This window comes from Acomys russatus, chromosome 27, assembly GCF_903995435.1.
Source record: "Acomys russatus chromosome 27, mAcoRus1.1, whole genome shotgun sequence".
NCBI lineage: Eukaryota > Metazoa > Chordata > Mammalia > Rodentia > Muridae > Acomys > Acomys russatus.
In genome coordinates this window covers 47291359-47312574 of record NC_067163.1, presented here as the reverse complement: position 1 = coordinate 47312574, position 21216 = coordinate 47291359, and the positions used below count along the sequence as shown (strand labels likewise).

At 41.0% G+C, this 21216-nt stretch overlaps 1 pseudogene; it reads right to left on the bottom strand.

Moving 5' to 3' along the window:
• LOC127210115 (STAM-binding protein-like) overlaps positions 1 to 20882 on the bottom strand; it is a 29375-nt pseudogene extending 8493 nt beyond the window's left edge.
• Positions 20883 to 21216: the final 334 nt, after the last annotated feature.

The window sequence follows — 21216 nt, the reverse complement described above, 5'->3', positions numbered from 1 at the left end:
TGGATTAAAGACTTCAACATAAAACCAGAGACACTAAATTGGTTAAAAGAAAGAGTGGGGAAGAGCCTGGAACACATTGGCACAGGAGACAATTTCCTGAACAGAACACCAACAGCCCAGGCCTTAAGGTCAACAATTAACAAATGAGACCTCATGAGGCTGAGAAGCTTCTGTAAGGCAGAGACACTGTCAACAGAGCAAAGTGACAGCCTACAGACTGGGAAAAGATCTTTACCAACCCTACATCTGACAAAGGTCTAATATACAAAATATATAACGAACTCAAGAAATTAAACACCACCAAACCAAATAACCCAATTAAGAAATGAAGCTCAGAACTAAACAGAGAATTCTCACCAAAGGAATATTGAATGGCTGAGAAACACTTAAAGAAATGTTCAACATCTTTAGTCACCAGAGAAATGCAAATCAAAACAACTCTGAGATTCCATCTTACACCCATCAGAATGGCTAAGATCAAAAATTCAAGCAACACCACATGCTGGCGAGGATTTGGAGAAAGAGGAACACTCCTTCATTGCTGGTGGGAATGCAAACTAGTACAACCAGTTTGGAAATCTATCTGGCACTATCTCAGAAAACTGGGAATAGGGCTTCCTCAAGACCCAGCTATTCCACTCCTTGGAATATACCCAGAAGATGCTCCAGCACACAAGGATATATACTCAACCATGTTCATAGCAGCCTTATTCATAATAGCCAGAACATGGAAACAGTAGAAGAATGAACAAAAAAACTGTGGTACATTTACACTATAGAATACTACTCAGCTATTAAAAACAAGGAATTCCCAAAATTTGTGGACAAATGGATTGAACTGGAAATGATCATAATGAGTGAATTAACCCGGAACCAGAAAGACTCAAATTACTCACTTATAACTAGACACTGGCTCAGGGGACATATCCCATGAAAGTCTTCACCTACCAGGAAAGTGGAATAGATGAGAAGACATCCTTTTGGGACTCTAGCTGAGAGAAGTATGGGAGAATGGGGAAATAGAAGGATCCTGGAAACCTACAAGTAGAACATTATGACGGGCAGATCTGGGCACAGGGATTCTGCACTATGACACCAATCAAAGACAATACGTGCAGTAAACATTGAACCCCTACCCTGATCTAGCCAAGGAATAGATCACTCTCTACAGATGAGTGCGGACTGACTTTCACATGAACTCTGGTGCCCCATAATTGACCATGTCCCCTGGATGGGGAGGCCCAGTGGCACTCAGGGGAAGGATAGCAGGCAACCAAGAAGAGACTTTATACCCTATGATCATATACGGGAGGAGGACGTTTCCCTCAGTCACAGTCATAAGGGAGGGGAATAGGGTAAGAGTGGGAGGGAGGAATGGGAGGAATGGGAGGATAGAAGGATGGGATAACAATTGAGATGTAATATGAATGAATTAATAAATTAATTTTAAAAAGTATTCAAATAATGATTAACTCAATCTCAATGCACAATTTAAGACACACTTACTTTGATATTCTGTACAAACTACATCTGGCTTCTTTCACAAGAGTGGATACTGTTGACTCAGAGATGGTGCCCAAAAGTTAGGGTCTAGGGACCTTGGCTGAGGTAAACATAACACCTGTGGATGTCAGGATTGGCTTGGCTCTAAGACAATATAGAAGTCTCTTAGCATAAGTGACGTCACTCATAAGAGTAGATTTTATGGTTTAAATGCAATGCTCAATATTTAAGAGGAAAGGTTCTGAGATAAGTCAATTCTGAGGGACAGAGACAAAACCTGTCTCGTCAAGTAGGAAAAAATCACCAGGTTATAAAACCACATCCATCTTGGCAGGTGCACACCTCATTCCACTGAAGTCAAGCTGTGTGCTTAACTTCCTGGCATCTCCAGTGCTTATCTGTGTCATGTCCCCACCCCCACCCCACACCCCATCTCCCCACCCCCATCCCCCAGCCACCATCCTCCATTCCCCATGCCCAGCTACCTGTCAGGAGCAGCCAGTTGACTCAGTTGATGAAAGTCCTTTACTGTAAAGACTGATAGCTTGAATTCGATTCATGGAAGCCATGTAAAGGTGGAAGAGAGAGCTGACTCCACAAAGTTGTTCGCTCCCTTCACAAATGCACTGTGGCATGGGCACAGTGAAAGTAAATAAACTAAGAACCTGTTAAAACAGCAGATCAGTGATAAGCAAGAGTCAGGATGCCCTGAAGTGTGGACAAAGGCGCCAATCAGCTGGGATGACTGCTTAGAGTCAGTCCGTTGTTGCAAGGTCAGCTGCTGGCTTCAGAGAAAAGCCAGGGTGAGGTGAGGCTTTGTGCCTCCCATGTCTAATCTGACCTTGTTTTTTTTCTCAGCATTACAGCCACAGCTGAGCAAGAAAAACAAGTCAGGCCCAGGGCAGGGCATAGGACAGAGCAAATGCACCAAGATCTGAGTGCTCCTGGGAAGATTTGGGTACTCCTAGCCCAGTGTGATAGAGACAGTGCTTTTTTCATCTATCTGATGTTCAGTGTTGTAACACTGGTCAGTCAGTGCCTACTGTAGACCTGCCTTAGTCATGGCCTGGCTTCTCCGAATGGGTATTCTGTCTCAGGAAGAGTTTACATAGACATGCAAGAGACTGTAAAATTGGGCCAACAGAGCCAGCTGGTCACCTGGACTACAGAGTCTTCTGTGACCAGGAATTGGAAGAAGGCTCTGCTGGGCAGAGAGAAAATGGGGCCATAGGACCAGGAAGGAAATTCAATCATTATCTCATCTCCTTAAAGAATGAACCAGTTCCTTGGTTCCCAGTTTCCCAAATTTTGTATTTTTCAAATATAGTCTATTTGAGTATTATTATACAATTTATAGGCTTCTAAAGTACTTTTGAGCAGGAGTTAGTACGCATCTCCTAAGGACTCATTACATGGTAAGAATTTTTAAAGAGAATCTCCCTTGAAATGATTGAAACATCACACCAGCTTTCTTATTAACAAATGAAATAACACTTAACTTGTGTTTTTATGTTGTTTTTAGATGGGGTCTCACTGTGTACCCTTGGATGGCTTGGAACATAGTATGTAGAACAAGCTGTCCTCAAATTCACAAAGATCCTCTTGCTTCTGCCTCCCAAGTGCTAGGCACGAAGGCATGGGACACAACACGGGGCTTAAAATTGTATTGCTTTTTAAAAAGCAGTTGACATCACTTTGTGGCCAACACTAGCTATTACCTTGGCTTGGGGCAGTTGAAGGTGCATAGTTTTTGGTGTTGGCAGCCTTGGGCCGGACCTGGTGGTGGAGTTTATTATTTCTGTGTTTTTGGCCAGCTTTCCAAGTCTCTTCCAGGCTCTCTTTCCTTGTTTATTAAATGGACATAGAATCCTCCTTGAGCAATTGAGATGAAGATGAAATGAGATGAATAGAAGTGCTAAGCTGCTCAATAAACAGTAGGCATTATTATCTGTGGCCAGATCTCTGTCAGAAGCAATATTTATGTATGCATAGGAAGTTCTCAGGCGCCAACTAGAGTGCACAAGCCATGGCATGTGTACTGCAAGGATCATTTATATTTAATGTACAATGCATCATCTGTCATTCCCCCACCCGACTTACTTTTCTAATTACCTGCCTCTCTAGTTACTATAGGATTCAGTTAATCTTCTTCAGCAGTCTCTGGTGGCCTGTTTGTTAAGGGTGGAAGCCAAAGAATTCACTGTAGCTCATAAGTGTGCTCAGGGAATTCAGCCTCAACAAGGGTGACACATCTTCAATCTGAATTGATTATCACTAAAGAATTTCTCCTTTGGAAATCCTGACGCTACACACCTAAGCACCAATAGCTTGCCTTTAGTCTTTATTTCTCATAAACTCTGCTATCTTAGCAGAACTGCAAAAAAAAAAAAAAAAAAAAATCTCTTTCCTGACAGCTCCCAAATTGCAATGACCTCAATGTCCCTTTAAGGCTATATACTATATTATATATTTTCTGGTGATGCCAGAGGATTCAATTTTCTCAGATTTCTCTTTCTTTCTTTTGTGACCCCCAGGAGAAAAGTAAAGTGGCAACAAAGTGCTCTCATCGACCCAATATCCTTTTAAAGTCTTCCCTTTTGTGTCTTGACAGTTTGACCTTTGACCACTTCAGAGTGACCTGGAGTTTAGACCATCATCACCGCAAACTAACACAGATCCAGTGCTCTAGAGACAGAAGGCTGTCTTGTTTGTTTTCACTTTAATGTCCGTTTGTCTTAACAATCAGCAAGCGCCGAAAAGAAACTTGGAACGCTGCCTTGCTAAGCTCTTGCTTGCTTCCTACCCTCTAGAACTGAGATAATAAATTGTAAAAATACACCTGAGACAGCTTGCAAAGTACAGTAATTATCATAGAACAAATTCGGCCCATTATCACATCATTAAGCAGGTGCACACCAAAGAGACTGACTTTAAGTTTGTGCTTACCCCTCAAGCCGATGATAAGTTAGTAGCTTATCTTAAAAATGATAGGCTGCATCCATCACATCATCTTAGCTGTCTAACAAATACATTAGGTGGATGTGAATGGAATAGTTGCCAGTACCGGTAACACATACTAAGATGAATGGAGCTGAGGGAACCATGTACTGCCATATCTGTTGACTGGATACTCGCTTTGTTCTCAAGCATCATCCTGCCAAAGGTTGGTGGAGAAATATGTTAGGCCTTTGTTATCCGAGTCACTGGGTCAGTAACTTTGTATACTTCATAATTTAAAAAAATGCTTATTTTAAATTATATAGCATAAACTATATGTTTATATATATAGTTTATATATAAATATAAATAAATATATATAGTTTATATATAAATATAAATTATGTAGCATAAAGAAGCATTTTATTATGCTAGATAATATTAGCTAATACCATACACTAATAATTTGGTATAAAAATGTTTCATGGCTGGGGATGTTGCTCCGTGGAAGAGGGCAAACCTAGCATGTTTGCACTCTAGGTTTGTTATACAGTGAGTGAATAAACAAATAAATAATTGTTTTTAAAATAAATTATTCACTTATATATGTACTGGTTGTATGTGTAAATGTCTATGCATGTGTATGTAGATGTGTGCATGTATGTGTGTATGCAGGGGCATGAGTATTCTGTGAAGTCAAAGGATAATTCCCAGGGGTCAGTGCTCTCTCAATATCTTGTGGGATCTGAGGATGAATGCAGATTTTCAGCTCTGTGCCTACCGTCTAACTAGACCTTAAGAATAAATATTGTTTATGTAAAACATACTTAGGATATTATCTGAATAAACATTCATACAATTTAAAAATTATTACATAAAATTAATTGGGACCTTTGGGTTATGAGGATCTTAAAGCATCTTTCTCAGAACATATTCTGAAGTATTTGCTCTCTGGTGCTGTGATTTGCATGTTTCCTATGGTTCGTGGAAAGGTGAGGCCATTAGGAGTGCTACAGATTACAAAGGATGTTACAGCCTTGTAGAAAGGAAGTTGAGGCAAATTACCCTTCAGGTAATGTTTATTAAGAGAGTTAGCCCTTGTGAGTAGCATCATATGGGTCCTGAAGAGGAAGAGCCTTTGATTTCCTTAATCAGTGAATAGATTTGAAAATAACTCTATATGTTAAACATCGTGTGTAAAACTATCTTGTATTTGCCAGATGTAGTTGTCCCAGAGGCTTACTGCTGAACAAGCTCACCCTTGAGTTCTTTTGGAACTCTGGCTGGGTGGTTCAACTCAGCTTTTCTGGCTCAAATTCCTCTTCAAGCTGACTGATTCAGCTTGGCTTCTCTCTGAATCGCTCTGCTTCTGACCTCAACGAACTGAACTGAACTGCATGAGCTGCCTGTGCTTTACTCTCCTGCACAGTCTTTCCTAAAGAACTCTCTACTCAACTTTTCTCCTTTTCTACTTTACTGCTCTTAAGAAGCTTCTTTTTTTCTCTCTGTTCTTGTGAGAGTTGGGCGTTTCCTTTCTCTGACTCCTTTCTCCTCAGTTAGACACCACTTTCAAACATGGGTGCTTCCTTCTTCAAACCTTCATTGTTTGGGAATAAAGGTGTATACTAAGGGCATGCCTATATTCCAGCCAGAGGGAATAAAGCTGTGTCATCATAGCCTAACCACAAAGACCTAGAAGTTCTTTGCATGTGACCAAAGCAGCCATGTTGCTAGATTAAAATTCCTCTCCAATCATGTGCAGTGCCTATAATGTGACCTATGCTAACTGATTACCAGCACAGAAAATATAAAGCCTTTTAAATAATTTTAAAAACATTTATTTATTTTTCTCTCTCACAATATGTACAATATTTCCCCTCCCTCTACTCATGCCACACTCATGGAGTGTGGGGAGGAACATAAGTTAGTCTTGAACTTGCTGTGTATCCCAGATGGCCTTGAACTATAGATCCTCCTGCCTCAGCCTCCCACGTGCTGGGATTACACGGAGTCACCCTGCCTTAGAGATTGTACTGTGGTTTTATGTCAATTTGACACAAGCTAGAGTTATGAGAGAGGAGAATGCCTCAATTGAGAAAGTGCCTCCATGAGACAGATAGACAGGCCTATAAGGCATTTTTCTTATTTAGTGATAGACCGGAAGGGCCTGTCCCATTGTTGGTGGTACCACCCCTAGACTGGTCGACCTGGGTTCTATAGAAAAGCAGACTACAGAGTCCATGTCAGAGACAGGCTCCAATCCCCTTACTAGGGGACCCACATGAAGACTGAGCTGCCCATCGGCTACATCCATGTAGAGGGCCTAGGTCCAGTTATGCCATCTTTGCATCGTCGCTAAATAGTGGACATCTCCTAATTTACAGTGGGAGAAGCAGACACGGAACAAAGAAGAAACTGTCCCGTGCTACACAGCTGATAAACAACACATCTGGGATTTAAATTCAGATCTTAGATGGTAAAATGTTCTAGGAGAACGTCCCTGTGTTGTTACTTGCCTGGCTATCGTGACAGAATATCTGTCTTAACAGTTTAAACAGAGAGGCTTATTTTATTTATTTATTTATTTATTTATTTATTTATTTTTTTTGTTTTTGTTTTGTTTTTTTTTTTTTTGAGAGGCTTATTTTAGACAGCAATCTGAGGATACCGTTTATGGCAGCATGAGCTTGAGGCAGCTGGTCACATTGTATCCTAGACCTCATCCTATGGAACGGTGTTTCCTATGGAGGGTGAGTCTTCTTGACCCAACTAATCTAGATACTATCCCTACAGACATGCCCAGAGATTTGTTTCCTTGGTAAGTTAAAAATCTCATCAAGTTGATAGTCAATCTTAACCATCACAGTCAGTCCCCATTATTAAAAAACTTATACTTTCCACAGAGAAACAAGGTTTGCAAGTAATTACAGAAGAAAGAGACGAAAGTGTGCTTGTATATAGATATGTCAATCAACCTATACGAGCATAAAATAAACCTTATATGCCGGGTTATCCCATGTTGCCATGCAATAAAGTGTGTGCAATTGTAGACTTGAGGTGAGACAATTATTCTTAGGGCAACATTTGGCTATGCACACGAATTTTCAACTATCCTGCCTACTTTGTTGCTACAGAAGCAGAGATGAGTAATTGGGACAGAGTATATGGCCCATAAAATTGAAGTTATTTACTGCCTGGCCCTTTATAGACAAGGTTTGCCATCTTTGCTATAGAGAATAAAAAGAACAAACAACAAAAATGAACACACATCAAAGGAATTTATATCAAATGTATCTACCTCTTTATAAGAAAAAATAAATGCAGTTACCTTTCTGATATTTAATTACTTTATTTATTTGTTTGTTTGTTTTCAGACAAGATTTAACTTTGTAGCTGTGTAGCTCAAGCTGCCTTTGAATTATGACAATTCTTCCCCAAAATCTCCTGTGCTCAGATTACAAATGGGAGGCACCACACTTGGCTTATGTAATTGTATTTATTATTATTATTATGATGATGATGATGTGTGTGCCTGTGTGCATGTGTATGTGTTGGTGCATGGTAGGTGGTATGAGCACACATCATGTGATGTATTGAAGTGTGCCAAACACTCAACAGACTGAGCTGTTTATTTCCTATGTCTTACTTTTATTTTAAACACCTTGATTTAAAAAAAAAAAGAATCTTATTTTTATCATATATTATTAACATTATAAGCAGGTGTGTCAAAATATGTAGATGCTGGCTTGACTTATTGATGGGTTTGTGAACATGTCAAGCAGTGGCTTTTGTAGGAGAATTTAAATTAAGAAAATAGTAATCTTCGCTTAAATTTTGTCTTATTTTGACAAAGTTTGTCTCTGAATGCAGGACAAAGCAGGATATTAACCCCAAGAGCTAGAATTCATGCCTGTCTATCTTACACAAAAGGAAATACTCCAGAATAGCTTGCATTCTTTTAGTTCTTCTTTGATGTCAGCCTGGTGACTGATTTTCAATTTTCATGGAATAGAGAAAAGCAAAAAACTGCAGGTGACAAGGGAGAAGTGGCTATGGAGCCTGAGTTCCAGTCTCCGCTGCCGAGAGCATGTGTTCACGCAGACACTGAATCTCTTGCCCTCTGTTTCTATGGCCTGGCTTTTGAGATTCACAGATCTCCGTGTGAGCAGGGCCTCACGTCAACACCTGCCTCTCCTGTGTCTGAACGCCTAAGGCACCGTACCATGTGTCATTAGGATCCTTGACAACAGAATTACCTTGTCGACTTATTAATTTAAACACATGTTTGGAGGCTGCTCTAAAAGCAGAGCAACCTCTAGTGTGAGGCATTCTGGGAGTGTTCGTCAGCTTTCACCTACTGGGATAAAATGCCTGAAAGAGTCAACTAACCAAGAGGAAACACATCTACATTGTAAATACTCAACGTGTACACACTGTTAATGCTTTAGCTAGGTCTGAGGTAACTCCCCCACCCTGGTGTGGCCTTACAGGAGGATTGCTACCAAAAGACTCAGCATCCGGAACGTGTTAGAACCCACCTTCCGATAGCAATGACAAGGAGGGCTACACAGAGAAGACGAGAAGCACAGACATGCCAACACCACAAACCTCAAAGACGCAGCTGACCAACAGGACAAGACAGAGCCTTGGAAAGATTGGTTGACTCTGTCTTCCATGAATGTAAGCTTCTAGCTTTAGATGAGACTTAAGGAGGTTTGCTTTTCTTAGGATGACCTCCTACCCCTTCCCAGATGCCCATCTCCCTGACTGGAACAGAGAGAGAAAAGAGAAGGGAAGAGGGTAGAGGGAAGAAAGGAGAGTGGAAAGGAGAGAAGAGAGAGACCAAGCCGTATTACCATAATTGGTTTCATTTTGTACCTGCCTCTTTAAATGCTCTGTCCCTTCCAGGCTGTAGATAGAGGTTGGTTGGGTGAGCCAGAGAAGAGGGAGACTATGATGTATAAGTATTAAGTCTCTACCTTGGGGGAGCGTATTGGGCCCTAGAACCCTAGTTAGAGAACACAGATGGTACCCTGCTATCTGATCTACAGATGTTTAAACTCCTCTAGTCAGGAGACCTGCCAGGCCTAACAACTAGAGAACCACCCAACAGAAAGCATCTAGGCAAATGTCTATACGGTGGGCACAGTCTCTCGGAGGCCTGTTGCCATCATCCGCAGGCCTTGCCCCGGAAAGAGTCTGGAAGTGTGGTTGCCTGGAGTCTCTGGGTATTCACCTGGAGACTTATCCCTTTGTACAGAGAGAGGCCCTGCTTCTTTCTTTGTAGTATCAAGCTGGGTTCTGAGATTTTCCTTCTAAGGTATATCTACCTTTTCTCAAACTTGGAAAAAAAAAGCTGGATTAATTTGGCTGGCTCCCTGTGGAGTCTAGAACTTTCTCAGCTCTTGGGCAAGAGGACAACCTGGGTTATTCTCCAGAGAGGACAATTTGTGACCATGGGGTTGTGACCTCTCATAGCATGCACGAAGGCATCTTCTTAAGACCCTCTAAACAATGTAGTATTTATGCTAGTGTTAAAATTAATACATCATATTATAGGCGACCGAGGACAGTTTTAATTAACGGCACCTTTGTCTCCCCCTCCCCCACCAGACTCACAACATCTGAGTAAAATGTCAAACAAGGGCATTTCTCCTGGCGGTTGAGGCGATGGCTAAGTGTGTAAAATGCCTTTATGCCTAGATGCTTTCTAATGTGGGTCCTGAGTGTTAAGCTTTGTGCTTGCAAGACAAGAGGCTTATGCCAGGCCTGCAGGCATATTCTGGAAGGGCAAGCTCCCTCTGAGAGAAAGAAGGGAGGGAGTACACAGTTATGCTTTCTAAATTTACCCATCACTTAAGTTCTTCCTGCTTCCCAGAGGCTGAGAGAGAAAGTAAGTGATGAATTGAGACCTGGGCGTGATGCCTCCCTGTGGAAACCCAGAAACGTGGGGGCATTTCCCTTCAAAAGCACTGACTATAGAGGCCAGCCACTTAAGTGTATGGAAAAGGGAGACCAGACAGCTTTAAAATGCACCATGAAAAACCCTCAGCTGGAGTAATTCACGCTCAGATTGCCTCTTGTGAATTATTGATGCTGGCAGCACAGACCTCCTTGTCACAAGCGTCATTTATGCAGGCTAGTTATGAGGGGCTGTCCTTGATCCCACTTGGTCTCCCTGGCAACGTGGCTCTCCCTCCACAGTTCCAAAGAGGCAGGTATCCCAAACCCCATTGTCTTCTCAAGGAGAAATTTTCTGTTACCTCGGTGTGATAGTCCACAGTCACACAGGGTGATATTGTTTCAGGGCTCTGAAGAAGGATGGATGGGCTGATACAAATCACAGACTGGTTGGATCTGTCCATCTGAGGCCATGCTTTTCAGCGATACTTGTTGAGATGAATCCATTGCTTAGGTCATTTAACACTTAAAATTCTACTCTTTCCAGAAACCATCATTTTTTTTTTTCTCCCTCTTGATTGCTTGGATTACACTCTCTCACATCAAAAACCCTTGATCCTTTTTCTAGGCTTATGTCACTCATAAACTTGATATTTTCACCTCTTAAATTCTTTCCCTTTGTAGTTTTTGTTTTTGAGATAGGGTTTCTCTACTAGCCTTGGCTGTCCTGGAGTCACTTTGTAGATCAGGCTGGCCTTGGACTCACAGAGAGCTGCCGGCCTCTGCCTCTCTGAGAGCTGGGATTAAAGGCATGCACCACCACACCAGGTTGTTTTCCTTCTTTGTATTGATTACTTTCATTATGTTTCTAAAAGCCCAAGACACTGCACAGGGATCTGTGGAGACCTGGTGTCCTCGTGGTCTACCTAGACGTAGATGATGGGGATCTGAGGCCTTAGGTTCTTACTTCACTTCATTCGTGGTGAGAGCAACTCGTCTGCCTCCGGCTACTCAGAAGCCAGGACCACTGTGTGATTTTGAGTCCTAATGTCAGGATGTCTTCCCACGGTTCAGTAGCAGACAATGAGTCGTTAATGATGTTCTTCCTTGTTTGGGAAGAAAGTTTGTTGGGTTCCAAGCTCACTTTTTGGTTTCATGTCTGACAATCTTGTTGTTAGATTTCCCCCCAGACTTCTAGCTTGCTTCCAAAGGCAAATCGGCAGATTTTGCAAAGAAGGATATGTTAAGTGTACACATTGGCAATACTTTAACCTTTATATTCTTAAGGTTGTCTTAGAAATGCATATTTTATACAAGAGTGAACTGAAGCTTATGAAGGAAACAGGGCATCGTGGACTTGAACTCACAACTGTGCATTGTTGAAGTACATTGTTATTTGTACTGCTTGCTAACTCTCTGTCTCTCTCTCTGTCCCTCTGTCTCTGTCTCTTTCTCTGTCTCTCTTTCTCTCTCTCTCTCTCTCTCTCTCTCTCTCTCTCTCTCTCTCTCTCTCTCTCTCTCTCTCATGCACACTCATACTGGGGCATTGACAATGCTAGGCCAATACTCTCAGAACTTTTAAATTGATACAGTGTTTCCCTGGTTTACCTAGACTGGCCTTGGACCAGCTATGTAGCCTACACAAACTTTAATCTTGAGTCACTCGTCCCACCCCCTGCCCCAAAGAAGCTAGAATTACTACAATCCACCATCAAGTTTGGCTAGGATTCTTCTGTTAAACTTTTTAAATATATATTTTTGAGATTTGGCCTTGCCTTGCCTTAACTCAAGCATTCAGAAGGTAAGGCGATGTGGTACAGATACGCTACATGGAGAAAGTAAATTCCACAGTTTCTAGGCAGAATATGAATAAAATGGCACAAAACATTTGCTATCATGTGCCAAATCTGCTCATATTTCACAAGCTTTGTTACAAACTTTTGCAAAGTTAGACTTTACCAATATATATTCTTTTTTTATTTGGTTTGTACTGTTATATTTGAGTATTTGCCAAATAGAAGCATAGTTGTATATAACCCAAAACTACAATATTGGCCCATTTCATGCTATAATCCTGTTGGAAAATTCAAAGTTATTTAACAAGTAGATGACTTATACATTCTCAGTGTAAAGGATTGAGACAATGTGAGACATATAGAACGAACCACAAGAGTCTCCCTTTGTTGCCCTTCCAGCAGGCCTTACCCTCATCTGTAGATGTAACCATTTACGACATTAACATACCAATCATTCTGGCCTGTCCATAAGTGAGTTTAGGTACCTGGCTATACCGACCCATACATTTAATATATTTATTTACTTGTTTATTGGAAAGAGTGAGTTTATCAGTCTGTTTTGTGTTGCTCTAAGAACGCTTGTAAAGAAAGAAAGGTTTATTCAGCTCACAGAGTTTCAAGTGTGCAGCTGGTGCTGATTTCTAGCAAGAGCCTCATGGTAGATAGCATCACGTGCAGACATGTGTGTGTGGGAAGTAAGTATTAAAGATAGAGTGAGAATGGAAGCGGGAGAACCGTCTGCTCCTGTGGAACTAACCCATTTCTGAGACGTAGCCCATCCTTAAAAGCTAGCCTTGATGCTTTCTCTACTGTGGTTACAATAAATAAGTTTCTTAAAGTGCCCACCAGCTTTTAGCACTACACTGGAGGCCACGGTTCCAACATGCATGCTTCTGGCTTGTGTGTGTGTGTGTGTGTGTGTGTGTGTGTATGTGGTGCACATTCAAGCAATATTCAAGCCATAGCATGCATCTGGACTGTTTCTTGATTTTGACTGGCTCTTTCCTCATAAAAAGAAATATTAAATTTTACCGAAAAATAAGAAAGAGTTTTGGAATATTATGGCACAAATACATTTTCTTGAGAATAGATTGAAAACTGGTTCCTTCTCACAAGCTAAGTTGCTTGTGATTGGCATCGGTGTTACTGATAGAACAAATCAGCTTTGAAATAGCCAAATGTTTTAGGTGCCTAACATAAAATCAGTCAGTCAAGCAATGTAAGCTCATGATTATGTAGTAAATGTCACTAAATTCTAGGGGGGGGGGAAATGAAGAACTTCAAAATAAAGCCCAGAACACATGCTTCATTGCTAAGTGAAACAAAAAAAATTCTCCCCACTCTCTAAGCAAACAAGAAACTCACATGGCACACTAAGCAGGAAGAAAACATAACTTCACAATGTGGTCAAGTTTGGGGAAATGCGGAGAGATAGGAAGATGCCAACAGCCTAAAAATCATCACCAGTAAGTAAGAACTGACAGAGGAAGGTGTTATGGTTGGCATATGAAGTGTACTCTCCAAAGGCTTGACTTCTGGTAGATGATTTTGTAGGGAGGATTTTGTTTCTGAGGGCTCTGACATCATTAATGGGCTACCAGACTAATACATTCCTGTTTTAAAAAATATTTATTCACTTATTATGTATATAATGTTCTGCCTGCATTTGTGCCTGCAGGCTAGAAGAGGGCACCAGATCTCATTATAGATGGTTGCAAGTCATCATGTGGTTGCTGGGAATTGAACTCATGACCTTTGGAAGAGCAGCCAGCCAGTGTTCTTAACCTCTGAGCCATCTTTTCAGGCCCCACATTCTTACTTTTATGGCATTATTAAGAGGTGGTAGAAACTAAGAAGGCCTAGTTAGTGGAACTAAGTTGCTGGGGAATATATTGGTCTCCGGTGTCTTCCTCCCTGGCACTCTCTGATTACTGGACCGGTGAGGTGAGCAGCATTCTGTACCATGTCCTTTCTCCATGATGGTTTTGAAAGCATGGTCAGCTGGCTCTGAGCATGGAAGTATCTGAAACCTCTATCCAAAATAAACATTAAAACTTTAAGCTGCCTCTGTTAGGTAGTTGCCACAGTGACAAAACCAACCAACCAAACAAATAAACAAACAACCCCCAAACAAAAAGCAAAACAGAAAAAAATCCCCACCACCAACAAAAAGGCCAAAACGAAACAAGCCAACAACCAACCAACCAAAAAAACTAACCAGAAGGAAAGAAGACAAAAAAAAAAAACAGTTAAAATATCTCAGCATTTCCCAGCCTGTATGTATACTGTCTCATTTAACACATCCGAAAAAATAAATCATATTTTATCTATTTTTCAGATAGATAAAATGGAAGCAGATGTAGACATACATTTCACAATTTGCTTTTTTCTATCATATTGTTTTTAAAATCAGTTTTATAGGTGAAAGAATTCCCCAGATTTGTCACATAGACTGAAAATGAACAGTGCTCTCACGTAAGAGATGGTAGCTAGGACCATAGAGTTCATATGCATCTTCAAAACAAAGCAGTCACCCATACTAGCTACCAGGAAGCTTCCTGATTGCTGCCTTCTTTTTCCCAGGAGTCTTTCTTATTTAGGAATGTCTTTAAATTTAGACTTTTTGTTAATGTGAATTATGAAGTCTTTATTTCCTTTTTGTGACAATGGCTTCCAAATTCATGAGTTAGCTATTTTGTCAAAGTTGGCCCTTACCTAAGCAGTTAGATGCTTGGTTTCTGCCGAAACACCCGTCCCATCACTCAGCACAATCTCTCCCTCCAAAAAGAGAGAAGATATGATTTAGCAGTGTTCAAATGAGCTCTGCTATTACTCAAAGAGACTTAGATGATTTGAAGGGATTATAAATTTTTGTTTAGCTCCTCTGTGTAACTCTGAAGTGTCAGTACATTTCACAATTGATGGGGATTTCAGTCTCAAAGATGCCACAGAGATTCATAGAATATAAAGCCTATTTATTTCTTGGGCGAATTATCTATTTCCATTTTCCTCCCCTGCTTTATCCTTTCTGAATTTATTTCAAGCATCTCTTGAAATATTATGGTCTGTAATCCATTACCATGCATATTGCAAACAATTCCTCCACGTTGTTGTTAGCTTTTTATTGAAATATGGTAATTTTTACATTTAATTTTTAATACTGGAATTTATTGGGTTGTAATATAGGTGTCTAGCCTACTTTGTTCCTAAACAGTTCAATTTCCCCCACACCATTTATTGAATAATTCATTGTATTGGATTTGTTATGGCAATGCCCCTAATTTGCTTCTTCTTTCTGTGCCCTTTGGGGGTATGCTCGCTGACTATGCCTGTCCATACTCTGTTGCTAATAACACAATGCCACTGTGTACATTACAAAGCAAGGAGATTTATTTGGGCCTGTGGTTCTTGAGGTACAAAGGTCAAAGAATTTTATCTGTTGATGATCTTCTTATTGGCAGGTTCTAAGATGCCCCAGATCATCACAGGTAACAACTAGGGACTGTACAAACGTGTATAGGTCTCCTTGTCCTTATAAAACCATGAGTACTCATGGAGGCTCTACTCTAATGATCTTATTAATCCCTAATCACTTCCCAAAGGCCCAGCATCTTGATATCATAGTTAAAGTTTAGGTTTCCTCTATGCTTGTTGTTGTTTATTCATGAGATTCAGTCTTGCTGTATTGTTGGTCAGGCAGATTCACCTCACCTCTCAACTATTGCATCTAATAACTCTGAGCCTTGGCCTATGATTTACTTCAGTCAATGGAAAAGTAGCAAACTCATTCCAGGAGACCTTTATGTATTGGAGCTTGCCCTTGTGCCCTTGTGCTTAGAACTCTCTTGTTAGAAAAACAAACCCAGATCACTTGATCAATGATAAGGAACTGGAGGTCTAGTGTCCCACCTTCCTCACAACCAAGAGGCACAAACATGAGACCACAAAACTGGCAGCTGACCAGCCAGCTACCAACTGTGGGGTTGGGTAGAGAGAAACACTCAGGGAAGATCAAAGAGGCCTGGCTTAGACCCCTACTCTCCCCTTTATATCCCAGCATAATTGCCTCATTACAAAAGCATGAATTCAAATAAATTGTTCTTATTTCAATCTGCTGAATTTTGATGTGATATGTTACTCGATAGGACACAGCAGGTATTGTTAGATCCTTCTGTAAGGTTGAAATCTAGCATTTCTGGATAGGCTTTGAGCTTTGTACAAAGACAACGGACTCCCGTTCTCTTCGCCTGATCTGGGAAACCCTAGATCCCCTAAGAAGTGTCACATAGCCCTCATTGAAGATTAGAGGCCAGACTCTTTCCTGTTCAGCAAGCACTGGGGATTTCTGGCGATACCCACCCTATGCTAATAAGGTGTCTTGGCTTTCAACCAATGACCTTTTAACTGTACCTGTAGATTATCCCCCCCCCCCCACACCTATAGGATAATTAAGTACTGAGTTTCCTTCTTATAGGGCTGCTTTGTAACATGTAGATGAAGTGTCCTGGCACCTCCGGCCCTGGTGAATAAGACACATTCTCCCTCAAACCCCTTCTAGAGGCAAATAAATAAATCTATATCAAGCACAGAACCCGATTCTTAAAAATGCCAAATGGTTAAGACAATCAGGAAGAATTAGACAAAGAGAGTATAGGATCTGAGCTGGGAGCATGGGAGCCATTCAGTCCTGGATGTTTCCTGACCAGGGAGATGTTGCAGCCTCATTTTTTCTGTGCTGTCATTTGCGTGCTTCTTTTTTGAATAATCTTTCAACTGTTGAGTGATAAATGTTAAAAATATAAGTCTAATTTTGGATATACCACATTATAACCGTCTTCCAGTTTTCCAATGAAATGCCATGTGACTTGGTGCGAAAAGCTTATGATTATTTTGTATTTTAGTGGAGTGTAAATTTATCAATAATAACCCCTTTAAAACTGGTTATAAAATCCAGGCATAGTGGTGCATGTTTTTAATCCCAGCACTCAGGAGGCAGAAGCAAGCAATTTCTGTGAGTTCGAGGTCAGCTTGGTCTACATTGTGAGTTTCAGCACAGCCAGGCCTATATAGTGAGACCCTGTTTTCAACCCACACTCACTAAACAAACAAACAAACAAACAAACAAATAAATAAACACAATTGGACTTAAATATAATCTTTTTAGTAATTCCTTGAGAATTTCACATGTTCATACAATGCATTTAATCATATTCATGCCCATTCCTAACCCTAACTCCTCCAAGGTCTACCCTCTGTCTCTTCATCCACTCCCAACGTTATATCCTCTTACTTTTTTTTTCTCTTACTTTTTAAAATTAAAATATTTAATTACATTATTTTCTCTTTTCCCTTTCCTCATTAGAACTCCCACATGCCCTCTTTACTCTCTCTCAAATTCATTGCCTCTGGCTTTCTCTTTATTTAATTTGTTGTTACACACACACACACACACACACACACACACACACACACACACACACACACACGCACGCACACACTTACAGCTTTCCGCCCCATCTTCCTCAATGTTTCCTGAGCCTTACCACAACAGGAACTGTGTTGTAGACAGACAAGCTGGGGCAGGGACCACACAGCCACTTGTTCTCTGCATTTTGATCAGTTGTAGGTTTCCGTAATGGCCTCCATTTGCTGTGAAGAGATGTTTCTTTGTTGAGAACTTTGTTAAGAACTACATTTATTTGTGAATATATGAGTAAATATTCGGAAGGCAGTTAGGAGCTGTCCTAGTTTAGTAAAGCGGCAGTTGTAGATTCTCCTCCAAGATCCATGACCTCTCTAGCTCTGGGTAATTGTCTAGGGTTTTAGTACCAGGCATGGTTGAGTGGCCTTTAAGCCCAGTAACTCTTGTTCAGTAGGATTCAAGTACAATTAGACTTCTGTTGGTTGTCACCAGGATATGAGTGCCACTATGACACCCAGGGTTATCATGCCATGTTGTTTGTTTTGTAGTTCATAGGTATCACAGCTGAGTAGGACTCTATTTTTTTTTTTCCTCCCTTGAAAGCTTGCTTGTCTCCTTCTGGCACTATGAAAGGGAGGAGGCCTTCAGGTCAGATCTATCTTGGATCCTTTGGGTTCTGTGTCTGAAGCTCATGGTGTTTTCAGCAATAGGGCTTACCTTCCTCCTTTGGGAGGCAACCAAGAGCAACAGCAATAACCTATAATATTTTGAGGGGCTTAAGGGGGATTCTCATGCCTGGTATTAATGTTTTTTGTGAAATAGTTTATGACTTTTGAGGAAGGGCATTGGCAACCCAAGTATTTTACCCTCTCCCCATTTCTGTGTAGGTATCCTTCCTTACTCTCAATCTCTCCCCATTTTTCTTAATTCCCTTTCTAATTACTATGACCCTGCTATTCCCTTTTCTGTTGCTCCTCTCCACCCCTATGGTCCCTTTTTATTTGCTTGGTTTCTATGGTTACTGTAAATTAAATGCTCACATATGAGGATTTGGAGTTAGGAGCCAAATATGGAGAGAACATATAACTGAGTTTGTATTGCCAATATTCTTACGGGTGTGGGGCCAACATCCACTGGAAAGCATGGTCCTACCAAGGACCACATCTTTAAAGAAAACTGACTCTCCCTCCTCCAGAAGCTCCTCGGTTGTCAGTAGCTCCTCAATTAGGGTTTGAATATGTATGAGCCTCTCCTTTTGTAGATTTTTAAAAATTAAACTGACATTAATATATTATTAGTGATATATATTATAATTATATATTATATATAATATAAAATATAGTTAATATAACCACTTTTGCATTATTTCCCTGCATTGATTTGTATATTTTATCTACTCCCTTGGATTCAAATATCCCATTTAGAGTCTTCCTGTATGCACAATGGGATTTTATTGCATCTTAAAAAAAAAAAGATTTATTTATTTATTATTATACATATAGTGCTCTGCCTGCATGTACACCTGCAGGCCAGAAAAGTGCATCATATCACATTATAGATGATTGTGAGCCACCATGAGGTTGCTGGGAATTGAACTCAGGACCTTTGGAAGAGCAGTCAGTGCTCTTAACCTCTGAGCCATTTCTCCAGCCCCTTTATTGCATCTTTTAACATAAGATTGAATGATATCTTGCTTTGGCTACCACTGGCATTATGTTCATTTCTGTCATTTGTATCTTTAGTTTTTTTGTTTATAATTCTTACTTTTTTTCTTAGTTCTTCCTAGCTTATGCTTTATTTTATTTTTGTTACATCTATCTATCTACCTATCTATCTATCTATCTATCTATCTATCTACCGTGTGTGTGTGTGTGTGTGTGTGTGTGTGTGTGTGTGTGTGTGTGTGTGTGTGTGTGCAGAGGTACACACATATACCACAGTGCACAAGTGGAGGACAGAGGACAACTTATGGGAAGTAGGTTTTCTCCTTCTGCCATGTGGGTCCCAGGATTTGAACTTGGGCTTTTGGGCTTGGTAGTAAGTGTCTTTACCCAATGAGCCGTCTCCCTGGACTGTGACTGGGATTTGTCGGAGGTCTGTGATGGTCACAGTTGTGTCTTTGATAGGGAAGTGCAGCTGCAGAACAAAGTTGTCTGCCATGAGGGTGGAAAGCCTCTCTGCCAGCAGGATGAACTCTCTTGAAGGCCAGAGTCAGTTAACTTAGAGCATCCAGTGTCCTGGAGCTTGGCAGAGCAGACAGTTGCTACAGATTCTGGAAACATCACTGGATAAGAACAGTGAGTGGGCACACTTACACTGGGAGAGAAGGCCATTTGGGTTGGGTGAGTATGAATCCAGCCAAGAGTGAGGCGTTCAAGGTCAGCCTGCTTAAGGACAATTTCTTTTTTTTTAAACATCTTTTTAAAATTTAATTAATTTATTCATATTACAACTCAATGGTTATCCCATCACCTGTATGCTCATGTTCCTCCCTCCCTCCCGCTTTTACTCTATTTCCCTCCCCTAGGTCTAAGACTGAGCAGGACCTCCTCCCCCACTATATGGTCATAGGCTATCAAGTCTCATCTTGCTAGCCTGCTTATTCTTTCTTTGAGTGCCACCAGGCCTCCTAGAAATTTGTGGACAAATTGATGGAACTAGAAATGATCATACTGAGTGAGTTAACCCAGTAGCAGAAAGACTCACCCGGTATATACTCACTTATAATTGGGCACTAGCCCAAAAGGCATGTCTGACTATTTCTTTTTTGCTCTCTGCGTGGCAATAATCAGGCCCTCCATTTTGTCTGGGTATGAGAACATGCATGCTTGTGAATTCATTTCTCAACAATTTCCCACAGAAGACTCCCCAAGTTTCAGTGCCTTCGGCAGCATTGTCACTGGCAAGCTGGAGATGGCAGGTTACCAGAAGGTGGCACAGGCCTTTGATGGTGGGAACATTTCCTGTGACGCTCAGTGCTTGGCTTCAGGGATCTGCCACCACAGGCAGCTTAGCTGTTCTTGTGCTTGTGTTATAGTCTGAAGTCTGTGTGGATGAGAAAGATGAGGTAGAAACTGTGTACTCAAGGTTTTTCCAAGTCAGGTGGCAGAGGCCCTCACAGGCCAGGGTCCGACTTCCTGGATGCTCCGAGAGTTTTAAGCTGCTCTTTTTCAAGCCCTAGCTTCTAGAATCATCTCCTCACCCACATGGGATTTCTCCTGCTGTAGCTGCTGCTGCTTCTGCTGGGCAACACTTTCTTTTTCCCACTCTTGCTGGATGGTGATAATCCAGCAAGTTCCTCTTCCTTTTCTTATGGGCTTCATACTGCTTAGAGTCTTCGGTAAATCTTTTAAGAGCTCAGTCTTCAGTCCTTGTGCTTTAGGGACAGTGGTGATCTTTAACTTAATTCAACTGCACTCCCAAGTGGGGACAGATTCCTCACCTGGCCTTGGGGTGGGAGGCTGACATCCCCATGGTTGGACATTGGGCCAATACTATCATCCCTGAGAAGATGACACTCAGAACTTCCAGAAATGTTTCATTGTATTTTATTTTTTATTGATGGATTTGCCTCTCAGACTACATTTATATTTACAAAAGGGGGGAGACAAGAAGCACCCACAGATGCTCTTGTGCACTCAATTGTCTCTGCGTTCT